Source organism: Juglans regia, chromosome 6, assembly GCF_001411555.2.
Source record: "Juglans regia cultivar Chandler chromosome 6, Walnut 2.0, whole genome shotgun sequence".
In the NCBI taxonomy this organism is placed as follows: Eukaryota; Viridiplantae; Streptophyta; class Magnoliopsida; order Fagales; family Juglandaceae; genus Juglans; species Juglans regia.
The window spans coordinates 24,651,807-24,663,934 of record NC_049906.1 but is presented as its reverse complement, the minus strand read 5'-3'; the positions used below and the strand labels follow the sequence as shown (position 1 = coordinate 24,663,934).

General features: G+C 38.7%; 2 non-coding genes across 2 annotated transcripts; both read left to right on the top strand.

Annotated features, from left to right (window-relative positions):
- The first annotated feature begins 236 nt into the window (after positions 1–236).
- On the top strand, positions 237–343 carry LOC118348813. The gene has a single exon (XR_004801820.1). It is a non-coding gene; the product is annotated as a small nucleolar RNA R71 (small nucleolar RNA).
- Positions 344–5,447: 5,104 nt separating this feature from the next.
- LOC118348835 lies at positions 5,448–5,552 on the top strand. The gene has a single exon (XR_004801842.1). It is a non-coding gene; the product is annotated as a small nucleolar RNA R71 (small nucleolar RNA).
- Positions 5,553–12,128: the final 6,576 nt, after the last annotated feature.

Here is a 12,128-nt window from a genome sequence, read left to right as displayed (position 1 = left end):
AAATTCGACTTTGAATCTAACTTCACTCCTGCTTCGAAAAAACGACGCAGGCTGCCTTCCTTGGCATTGCTCTCTCTACGGCCTACTGATAGTTGTTAGACGCCAACTCTTCCAGAAGTTCATATGCACCTTCATGGGTCTTACTCATTAATGATCCTCTTGTGGCCGCATCAACCATATATCGATTTGTGCGTCCCAAACCATTGTAAAATGTCTGTACATGAAGCCAGGCTGGGAGGTCGTGATGCGGACACTTGCGCAATAAGTCCTTGTATCTCTCCCATGCCTCATATAATGATTCACCCTCAAGTTGGGTGAAGGTAGTAATATCATTCCTTAATTTTGTTGTCTTGGCTAGAGGGAAATATTTTGCTAAGGAGTTTTGTGCCAACCAAGCTTTTGCTTTTTCTCTAAGTGAGAAAGGAAAAAGTCTCAATCGAATCGCATCATCTGTCACTCCATTGTGTTTAAAAGTATCACATATTTTTAAGAAATTTACAATATGGACATTAGGATCCTCTTGTGACAGCCCCCCAAACTGGACGGTTTGTTGAATCATTTGAATGATGATCGGCTTGATCTCAATGTTATTGCCTTGTATTGCTGGCCGCCTTATACTAGATGGCGTCCCATTGATAGAGGGCATAGCATAGTCCCTCAAAGCTTTTTCATCTTGATTGGCCATGGTGAATGCAGATGAGGTAGCCTCTTGCTTCTTCTTTTTATTGAGTCTACGTAAATTTCTTTCAATCTCGAAATCGAAAAGTGTAAAGTCTAATGGTTTAGATCGGGGCATACACTTTTTAATCCCGAAATAGAAAAATAGAAATAGAAGAAAAGCAAAACTGAGGTCTATTTAAACAACTTTTAAAAATAAATAAAATAAAATCCAAATTAGTATCAATCGAGCTAGTAGCAATATCAATAACAAATAATTAATCTCTGACAATGGTGTCAAAAACTTGATGGTCCCTAGACTCTACTACAAGTGCATGGGTTGTGACAAATAAAACAAGGCAAAAAGAGTATCGTTTCCACAAAGTACCAATGTATAAAATTTTCTATATTATTTAGAGAATCCCAAATTGATGTGACTGACTGCAAATTCTTAAGCTGAAAAATCAAATATGAAAGGTTCCTAGGCTTGGATTTCATCAATTGAATTCATTCAATGAGTTTAAACCTGGTTGCTTGCATTAATGTTTTGCTAATTACAATGACCGAATTCCTTTTTTTATGTGATATCCTCTTTCAAGGTATAACACCTATACCTATATTAATCCTATGTCTACTGTCGTGATCACAGAAATTAATATAAATTCATTATGCTCTGTGGAATTCTTGAATGTAGGTCACAAATGTGTGTATTTATTTCTAAACTATACTTCCAAGGTTTGATGAATTCACGAATTAATAATGAACTTTAACTTTCGTTACTTCATTCAACATCTTAAGCATGCAACTCATGGCCAGTAAATTGCAAGAATGAAAATCAAAATCATCCAATTGCAATTAACAAAGGGTATTCAATACAACTGTTGATGCGGTAAAAATCGCTCAACAGACTAGAATGGGAGAAAGAGTCATTCTCGGCCCACTGAGGCGACTTGGACCTTGTTCTGTGTTGTTTGGAGCCCCCGGCAGTGTTCCGGTGCGGCTATACGGTGTTGATGCATATGTCCATGGCGGTGAAATGAAAACATAAGTGCAGAGAAATAAAAGAGATGAACACATGAGTTTACGTGGTTCGGCATAATGCCTACATTCACGGACATTTGGGGAGGAGAAATCCACTATAATATTCTTGTTTACAGTCTCTTATCGTCTCTCATTCGTGCCCGGACCCCCTTTATTCCTTCGCAGGAGCTACTACGTGTGCCCGACAGCCCCCCTATTTTCCACATTACCTCCTGACCCCCTTTGCACTCACGTTACCTCCTGACAGCTCCCCACACCCCCATTACCTTCTGACAGCCCCACGCTCCCATGACTTCTGACTCTTCTTGTCCCCTAGCTTCTAATTAGGTGGGCTAGGCCTGGCCTTTGGGCCCTAGTATTTTACCCCCCTCACAACAACCATACTCAAATCATATCCAAAATTCAAGGACTAAATCCTAGCCCCAGAATAAGAAAACTAGTAAATCATAACTAATAAAATAATCCAATTATTTTTCAAACATAAATTCAAATTCAACATCCTTAATAACAATTTAGCAACTAAAAAAAATTAGAGAAAGAGAAAAAGAACTCTGTAATTGCAGAAATCGTGAGTTTCGTTCTTCCTTTCGGAATTATGGCTCTTCCTTCAATCATCCTCTCTCAATGTCATGCCAATGATATGCTTATATAGGGTAGAAAAAAAATCCTAATGTTTTCATGATTCCCCTAAAAAGATTGCCTAACTTTTAGGACTTATTTTGGCAGCTGTGTACGTGCTTCATAAGACTGAATTTCGAAATCCTTTTTACACATAAAGTTGTATCCATTTAAGACAGCTTTCCAACCCATCTGTAATCACATCAATCGGATGTGTAAGTAGTAAGTTATGGTCAAAACAGTAAAGTATGTCGGGGCTATCTCCTAACACATTTCGGATTTGGATTTCTTGTGGATTCCTTCTATGATTTTTTTTTCTTGATCCAAATTACTCTCAAATCCTCTAGAAATTTTTCTTTTTAGAACCCTCCTACCATATCTGCAAGCCATCCAATCCATTCAAAATCGATTCTCTTTTCAAAATTTAAAACAAAATATTTCTCCCATATCTGGTACTGAAAATCTAGAATTCTTGGCTGACTGATTTCCAGCTGGATTTAGAGCATAAAAAAGACACAGTTTGGAGTTGAGTCTTCAAAAAAGTTTTAGATCTCACTCTCAACCTTGAAACACATTTGGGCTTGGTTTATTCTGACATTTAGAACTCTAGATACAGGCTGAAAACCGAAACAGGGTCTGGGTTGCAGTAAACTTCTAGACAGATTCGGACTTCTCTGTTTCTGCTAAGTTTTGAACTTCAAAACAGCAGAATTGGGTTTTGGGCTCTTCATAAAAGTTTTAGGCATACATCTTAGCTTTCCAGAAAGCCAAACAAAACCTGAAACCGAGGCCTGTACCTCCAGTTGGAACCCAAAACAGGACAGTGTTCTGGTTTGACTAGACCAGACCAACTAGGATTTGCTCTCTAGGCCTAGCCCAATTTCGGCCTCTTCAGATCATCCCAATTTCAACTTAATTCTATAATTAAACACCTGTAAAATATCAAGAATTTTGAAGAATTAAATAAATGTAAAAGGCACCTAAAATTCTAGGAAAACGAGCTAAGAAACATATAAAACACTTTGAATCAAAATAATTAGAACTAAGAAAATGTGTGAAATAAATTCCCACATTAGGGGTCAGCTTTTATACGAGGTTGCCGTGGGGGGGGTGGACATCTTGTACCCCATGTCAGGGAGTTCACGTCGTTCTCATTGCAGCTCTGTCAGGATCCTTTAATGGGACATGGAGCCTGGGGTGGTGCCATTAATGCGGTGTGGGGGTCGGGGATGGCTCAATTAATGTGGCGTGCCTCCTTGAGTGGCGCCTTGCAAGTGGATGATCAGCGTCGTGTAGTCCCTTGGCCCCTGTCAGGGAATCAAGGGCCGCCTGCATTTCTCGCCCACTTGTCTGCACAAGTCTTAAAGTGCTAGGTGTCACTAGAGGTGCCAGGGGCGGTGAGTCCCATCCGTCCCTATCATTCGTCTTTCCCTTGTGGGGATCATCTCTATGGTTGGTGTAGCTTGTGGGTTGGGTATTCCAATGGGGTGCATGGACCTCCTGAGAGAATGAGCATTGGGCCAGGTTGGGCCCCTCGTAATCCTTCGTGGGCCAGTCTCGCAGGCCTGACAGAGGAAAAACCCCATTACAAGTGTACTAACTTATCATCGCCCAAACGAGTCAATTGAGGGGTGTTAAGAGAGCGAAACATTGCTTAGTTCTATAGCAGCAAGAAGTAAAGGGGGCCCGTTTTCAAGTGAAAATAGTCATCAAATAAGTAAGCAATAAAGTGGTTGAAGTCAAAAGTAGGTTATTTGATAAAATCTTGGTACCCGTGGTTGTATAATTTATAAGAACTCTTCTTTTCTTAGTAATAAATCATCAAAATTTTCTTACCAATAAATCATCGAAATTAACTCTGGTTCTACAATTACAAACATAAGGGCGACCAGACTATACATTCTACCATGGCACCTGATTTTGACTCACTTAGCATGGTTGGGATATTACAACAAATTCAGGTTTTAGGGATGAAATTATTTTCATCCCGAGAAGTGTAATAGTTAAAGATATTGTTCGAACATTTATTTATTATTCGAACGGTAAGATTTAGAGACAAAATAATTCGTTGCCAAAGAGTTTGCTCCAAAAAGAAAACAAGGGAATGGTTCCTGTTCGATTTTTTTGTTCAAATAGAAAATTTAAGGTATTCGAATAGCAAAGAAAAATGTACAACTTTTTCTGTCAGTTTTTCTTGCTAAAAAAAGTCATTCACACTTGTGAGTGACATGGTTATGTTGGGCTGATTTCTCTGCATGTATTGGGGCTTTTTTTTTCCTTAAGTTGAACAGATTTGGAGTTGGGCTAGAATTTAGAGAATTTTTGGTATGTTCAAGTAGGTGTTTGTATTGATTTTGAAGATGTGACTATTTTTATATTGGAACACTATTAGTCAAATTTTTATAAAGTCAGTTCAAAATTAATTTACTAGGGTAAAATTTGGACAAAACGTGCATCCATCTCTCTCATCCAAACGTGTCTCTTTTTCTATTTCTCTATTGATATTACTAGGCCTATTTTACCCATTCTGAAGAAGCCAATTGCGGCCGCTGGCTTATGCCTCCAACGTCACGCCTTCAGGTAAACAACCGTCCATCTCCGTACCTCCCTTTCTCTAATTTACCACAAATATGCTCAAACCAATCTGTACCTCCCTCTCTAGACATGGAAGTTTGAAGATGACTCTCCATGAGGGATGTTGTTTTTGCACTTCTATAATTCCGTGGTTAGAGATGCTAGTTGCTGTATAATTGAGTCGGACTGTCATTTGAGTGCTAACATTTCTATTTTCAAGTTTTTGAACCGAGAGTCACAGATTTCTTGAGGGAGGTGAGGCCATCTTTTAGTTGGTTGAGTCCCATTTGTCATTGCTGCTAGGGCTGAGAAAACATCCAAGAGTCCAACTCTGAATCTGACTTCATTCCTGCTTCGAAAAAATGATGCTGGCCACCTTCCATAGTATTGCTCTCTCTGCGGCCTACTGATAGTTGTTAGATGCCAACTCTTCCAGAAGTTCATATGCGGCTTCATGGGCCTTACTCATTAATTCTCCTCCCATAGCCGCATCAACCATAGATCGATTTGTAGGTCCCAAACCATTGTAAAATGTCTACACATGAAGCCAGGCTAGGAGGTTGTGATTCGGACACTTGCGTAATAAGTCCTTGTATCTCACATGCCTCATATAATGATTCACCCTCAAGTTGGGTGAAGATAGTAATATCATTCCTTAACTTCACTATCTTGGCCAAAGGGAAATATTTTGCTAAGGAGTTTTGTGCCAACTCCTCCCAGGTTGTGATGATGCTGGGTGGCAAAGAGTTCAACCAAGCTTTTGCTTTTTCCCTAAGTGAGAAAGGAAAAAGTCTCAATCGAATCGCATCATCTGTCACTCCATTGTGTTTAAAAGTATCACAAATTTTTAAAAAATTTGCAATATGGACAATAGGATCCTCTTGTGACAGCCTCCCAAACTGGACGGTTTGTTAAATCATTTGAATGATGACCAGCTTGATCTCGATGTTATTGGCTTGTATTGCTGGCCGCCTTATAGAAGATGTCATCCCATTGACGGACGGCATAGCATAGTTCCTCAAAGCTTTTTCATCTTGATTGGCCATGGTGAATGTAGATGAGGTAGCCTCTTGCTTCTTTTTTTTTATTGATTCTACGTAAAGTACTTTCAATCTCGAAATTGAAAAGTGTAGACTCTAATGGTTTAGATTGGGGCATACACTTCTTAATCCCAAAATAGAAAAATAGAAATAGAAGAAAAGCAAAACTGAGGTCTATTTAAACAACTTTTAAAAATAAATAAAATAAAATCCAAATTAGTATCAATCTAACTAGTAGTAATATCAATAACAAATAATTAATATCTGGCAATGGTGTCAAAAACTTGATGGTCCCTAAACTCTTCCACAAGTGCATGGGTCATGGCAAATAGAACAGGTCAAAAAGAGTATCGTTTCCATAAGGAGAAGATTCAAGTACCAATTTATAAAATTTCCTATATTATTTAGGGAATCCCAAATTGATATTGACTGCAAATTCTTAACCTGAAAAATCAAATATGAAAGGTTCATAGGGCTTGGATTTCATCAATTGAATTCCTTCAATAAGTTTAAATCTGGTTGCTTGCATTAATGTTTTGCTAATTACAATGACCAAATTCCTTTTTTTTTTTTTTATGTGATATCCTCTTTCAATGTATAACACCTATACCTATATTAATTCTATGTCTACTGTCGTGATCACAGAAATTAATATAAATTCATTTTGCTATGTGGAATTCTTAAATGTAGGTCACCAAGGTGTGTATTTATTTCTAAACTACACTGCCAAGGTTTGATGAATTCACGAATTAATATTGAACTTCAATTTTCAAAGAACAAGGGGTATTCAATATAACTGTTGATGCGGTAAAAATCTCTCAACAGGCCGAAAGGGGAGAAAGAGTCAATATCGGCCCACTGGGGCGACTTGAGCCTCGTTCGGTGTTGTTCGGAGCCCTCGGTAGTGTTCCGGTGCGGCTGTACGGTGTTGGTGCGTACATCCATGGCGGTGAAATGAAAACATAAGTGCATAGAAATGAAAGAGACGAACACATGGGTTTACGTGGTTAGGCATAATGCCTGCATCCACGGGCGTTTGAGGAGGAGAAATCCACTATAGTATTCTTGTTTACAGTCTCTTATGGTCTTCCATTCCTCACTGTACAATGATGGCTTTGGATACTTTTGCTGGGGGAAAATCTATCGTTGGAGCTCCCTGTTCTCAGGTTGGAGGAGAGGTTGAAGAGAAAGGAGAGCTGGAGAAGTCCATGAAGATGACCCCCTGGAGAAGAACTCTGTGCCTTTTATGGAGCGCCCAGACCCCCTTTATTCCTTAGCAGAAGCTGCTACGCGTGCCCGACAGCCCCCCTATTTTCCACATTACCTCCTAACCCCCTTTGCACCCACATTACCTCCTGATAGCCCTCCGCTCCCCCATAACCTTCTGACAACCCCATGCCCCCATGACTCCTGATTCTTCTTGTCCCCCCTCGTGTCCACTAGCTTCTAATCCAGGTGGGCTAGGCCTGGCGTTTGGGCCCTAGTGTTGTACCCCTCACAACAACCATACTCAAATCATATCCAAAATTCAAGGACTACATCCTAGCCCTAGAATAAGAAAACTAGCAAATCATAACTAATAAAATAATACAATTATTTCTCGAATATAAATTCTAATTCAACATCCTTGATAACAATTCAGCAACTAAAAACAATTAGAGAGAGAAAAATAACTTCGTAATTGCAGAAATCGTGAGTTTCGTTCTTCCTTTCAGAATTATGGCTCTTCCTTCAATCATCCTCTCTCAATTTCATGCCAATGATATGCTTATATAGGGTAGAAAAGAAACCCTAATGTTTTCATGATTCCCCTTAAACAAATCGCCTAACTTTTAGATCTTAGTTTGGCAGCTGCGTACATGCTTCATAAGTCTGAATTTCAAAATCCTCCTTAGACATAAAGTTGTATCCCTTTAAGATAGTTTTCCAACCCATCAGTAATCATATCAATCGGATATGTGAGTAGTAAGTTATGGTCAAAACAGTAAAGTATGTTCAGGCTATCTCCTAGAGCATTTTGGATTTGGATTTCTTCTGGATTCCTTCTATGATTTGTTTTTCTTGATCCAAATTACTCTCAAATCTTCTAGAAGTTTTTCTTTTTTGGGCCCTCCTACCGTATTTGTAGGCCATCCAATCCATTCAAAATCGATTCTCTTTTCAAATTTTAAAACAAAATATTTCTCTCATATCTACTACTGAAAATCTGGAATTCTTGGTTGACCAATTTCCAGCTGAATTTAGAGCATAAAAAAGACACAGTTTGGAGTTGAGTCCTTCACAAAAGTTTTAGATCTCACTCTTAGATTTGAAAAACATTTGGGCTTGCTTTATTCTGACATCTAGAACTCTAGATACAGGCTGAAAACCGAAACAGGGTCGGGGCTGTAGTAAACTTCTGGACAGATTTGGACTTCTCTGTTTCAGCTAAGTTTTGAACTTCAAAACGACAAAACTGGATTTTGGGCTTTGCATAAAAGTTTTAGGCCTACGTCTTAGCTTTCCAGAAAGCCAAACAAAACCTGAAACCGAGGCTTCTACTTCTAGTTGGAACCCAAGACCGAACAGTGTTCTGGTTTGACTAGACCAGACCAACTAGGATTTGCTCTCTGGGCCTAGCCCAATTTCTGCCTCTTCACATCATCCCAATTTCAACCTAATTCAATAATTAAACATCTACAAAATATCAAGAATTTTTAAGAATTAAATAAATGTAAAAGACACTTAAAATTCTAGGAAAACGAGCTAAGAAACATATAAAACACTCTGAATCAAAACAATTAGAACTAAGAAAATGTGAGAAATAAATTCCCACATTAGGGGTTAGCTTGTATACGAGGTTGCTGGGGGGACATCTCGTACCCCATGTCAAGGGGTTCACGTCATTCTCATTGCAGCTTGGTTAGGATCCTTTGATGGGGCATGGAGCCTGGGGTGGTGCCATTAATGCGGCATGGGGGTCAGGGATGGCGCAATTAATGTGGCATGCCTCCTTGAGTGGTGCCTTGCAAGTGGATGATCAATGTTGTGTAGTCCCAAGGCCTCTGTCAGGGAATCAAGGGCCATTTGCATTTCCCACCCACCTATCTGCACAGGTCTTCGAGTGCTAGGTATCACTAGGGGTGCCGGGGGCGGCGAGTCCCATCCGTCCCTGTCATTCGTCTTTCCCGCGTGGAGATCGTCTCTCGGGTTGGTGTAGCTCATGGGCTGGGTATTCCAAAGGGTTACATGGACCTCTTGAGAGAATGAGCATTGGGCCAGGTTGGGCCCCTCGTAGTCCTTTGTGGGCCAGTCTCGCGAGCCCGGCAGAGGAAAACCCCCCTTACAAGTATACTAACTTATCATCGCCCAAACGAGTCAATTGAGGGGTGTTAAGAGAGTGAAAAATTGCTTAGTTGTATAGCAGCACGAAGTAAGGGGGCCAGTTTTCAAGTGAAAATAGTCATCAAATAAGTAAGCAATAAAGTTGTTGAAGTCAAAAGTAGGTTATTTGATAAAATCTTGGTACCCATGGTTGTATAATTTATAAGAACTCTTCTTTTCTTAGTAATAAATCATCGAAAGTTTCTTAAAAATAAATCATCCAAATTAACTCTGGTTCTACAATTACAAACATAAGGGCCCAGCCTATACATTCTACTATGGCACCCGATTTTGACTCACCTGGTATGGTTGGGATATTACAACAAATTCGAGTTTTAGGGATGAAATTATTTTCATCCCAAGAAGTGTAATAGTTAAAGATACTGTTCGAACATTTATTTATTGTTCGAATGGTAAGATTTAGAGACAAAATAATTCATTTCCAAAGAGTTTGCTCCAAAAAGAAAACGAGGGAATGGTTCCTGTTGATTTTTTTTGTTCAAATAGAAAATTTAAGGTATTCAAATAGGAAAGAAAAATGTATGACTTTTTTCTGGAAGTTTTTCTTGCCGAAAAAAGTCATTCACACTAGTGAGTGACATGCTTATGTTGGGCTGATTTCTCTGCATGTATTGGGGCTTTTGTTTCCTTAAGTTGAACAGATTTGGAGTTGGGCTGGAATTTAGAGAATTTTTGGTATGTTCAAGTTGGTGTTTGTTATATTGATTTTAAAGATGTGACTATTTTTATATTGGAACACTGTTAGTCAAATTGTAGTGTGTTGGCTTGAATTCAAAATACACTAGAGTTTTAGGGATTTTAAAATACAAAAGCTGATCTCTTTTTTCTTTTAAGAACTTTAATACAGAAAAATTTTTACAAAATATTCTATGTTTTTGGATGGTCGAACTTTGCAAGTTTCAGAAACTGCTTTAGTCAGTGGCTTGTGCTCTAAAGATTTTTCCCAGTATAATCAACAAGGCCTCCTTTGAACAATTAGGCTAAAGTAAATATTGAAGTGTACAACATTGTGCACAACATTTGCTCCACCAGCAAGCATTTGCTGTTGGATTGATGTTGTAACATTTTTTGTTATGGCTACATGCTACATTAACTGTACTAATGATTTGTTAGAAACATATGATGTTGCATGATAATTATAATGATTGGTGTTTTGGTTTTTGTAATATTATAATGCCACAAGCATGATTGATGCAACTATATGTAGACCATGGATGATTTTGTAGGTTTTGTGCAAATGGTTACATAGAGGGACATAGGGATGATTTTGTGTTTTCACTATTTTTTGGAACAAAGAGAAGTGAAAATTGAATGTGTGGACCAGACCTTCGCATTTTATGGGCACGAACAAATAAGCTACATCAGACGTGAGAGTATCAAACGATTTCTCAAAAGTTCAGCCTCAAGGAGTTAGTCTTGGATGACCTTGACTGATGACTACTCAGCCTAAAGAAGACTCGATGCATTGTTGCCCCTATAATTGCTCGAAACAGGTTTAACGTGTATTCTCAAACTTTAGAAGACTTGACTGATGGACTACGCGGTGATGGGTTGAAGACTTGGGGTCAATGCTTTCCTTTAAGAAAAGGCCCTACACACGAATACTTCAAAACATTTCCATGCATCACAAAAATATGCGACTAATTTTTTGTATAATAGTTTTGCGTTTCTCTTATGCTTGGTTGGGACGAGATGAATTGAAAAAAGATGAATTGAAATGATTTGTGAATAGTATTGAAATAGTTGGAGTTAAAATGTTTTATGGAGTTTTGAAAATGAAGAGAGAAAAAGTTGAATACACTACAACACAATTGGTCTTTAGTGATGGTTGGGAAATTGTGACGGTCCCCAAACTGTCACTAAAAGGCCTTTTCAGTGACGGTTTCTAGAAACCGTCACTAAAGACAGATGAGGTTTTTTTGACGTTCCAACGTATGAAAAATTTACGTTCGAACATTGTGGCAACTTACGTGCGAACGTGAAATTTTTTGGTGCCAACGTTCGAACGTTAGTAATTAACGTTCAAACGTGACATGTTTTGCGCCAACGTTCGACAGTTAATTACTAACGTTCGAACATTAATTGTAAATTTAAATTAAATATGAGTCTAATTTAAAAATTATGTGGTTTTTATAGTGCATAATTTGTGAACAAGTCTAAAAAATTGACTTGTATATATTTATATATACACAATTTGTAATATATAAATATATATTTATGTTTATATATATTTGAAGTGCAGTGATTTAGTATTAAAGTTGGAAAATATAATATTAAAGAAGATTGAGAATTGAAATTAAAAAACGATAGAAATATTCAATAATATTTTTCTTTACAAATATTAAAAGGAAAATACAAAATATGATCGAATTTAGTAAACAACACTCAGATGATAGTGTTGTCAGCGAAAGTCAAACTCCGTACCTCCTCAGTCAAGGTATCAACCTTGTCGTTGAGGATACCTACCCGATGGGTGATCTCAGCGACAGACGCCTCTATAGCCGCGAGCGATCGATCGATCTTACGTTCGATATGCGCAGTCAGCTGTGAGATCACCGCATCAACCCAAGTAGGCCGTGCATCTCCGGCAGATGTACGCAGCGGCTACTGACTACTACTGCCCACATGACCTGGCTCAGGCTGTGTTGGAGGAATTAGATCGTCTACAGGGGGTGGCTGGCGTCCCCTCGCCTGTCCAATGCTATGTCGATGTGTGGTCATGTCGAGAGGGCTCATCTGATTTTTGACCAGCTCCTCTGGCTGGGTTGGCACTCCCTGTCTAGTAATAGTCGGCTAATCAGAACACCGTATGGG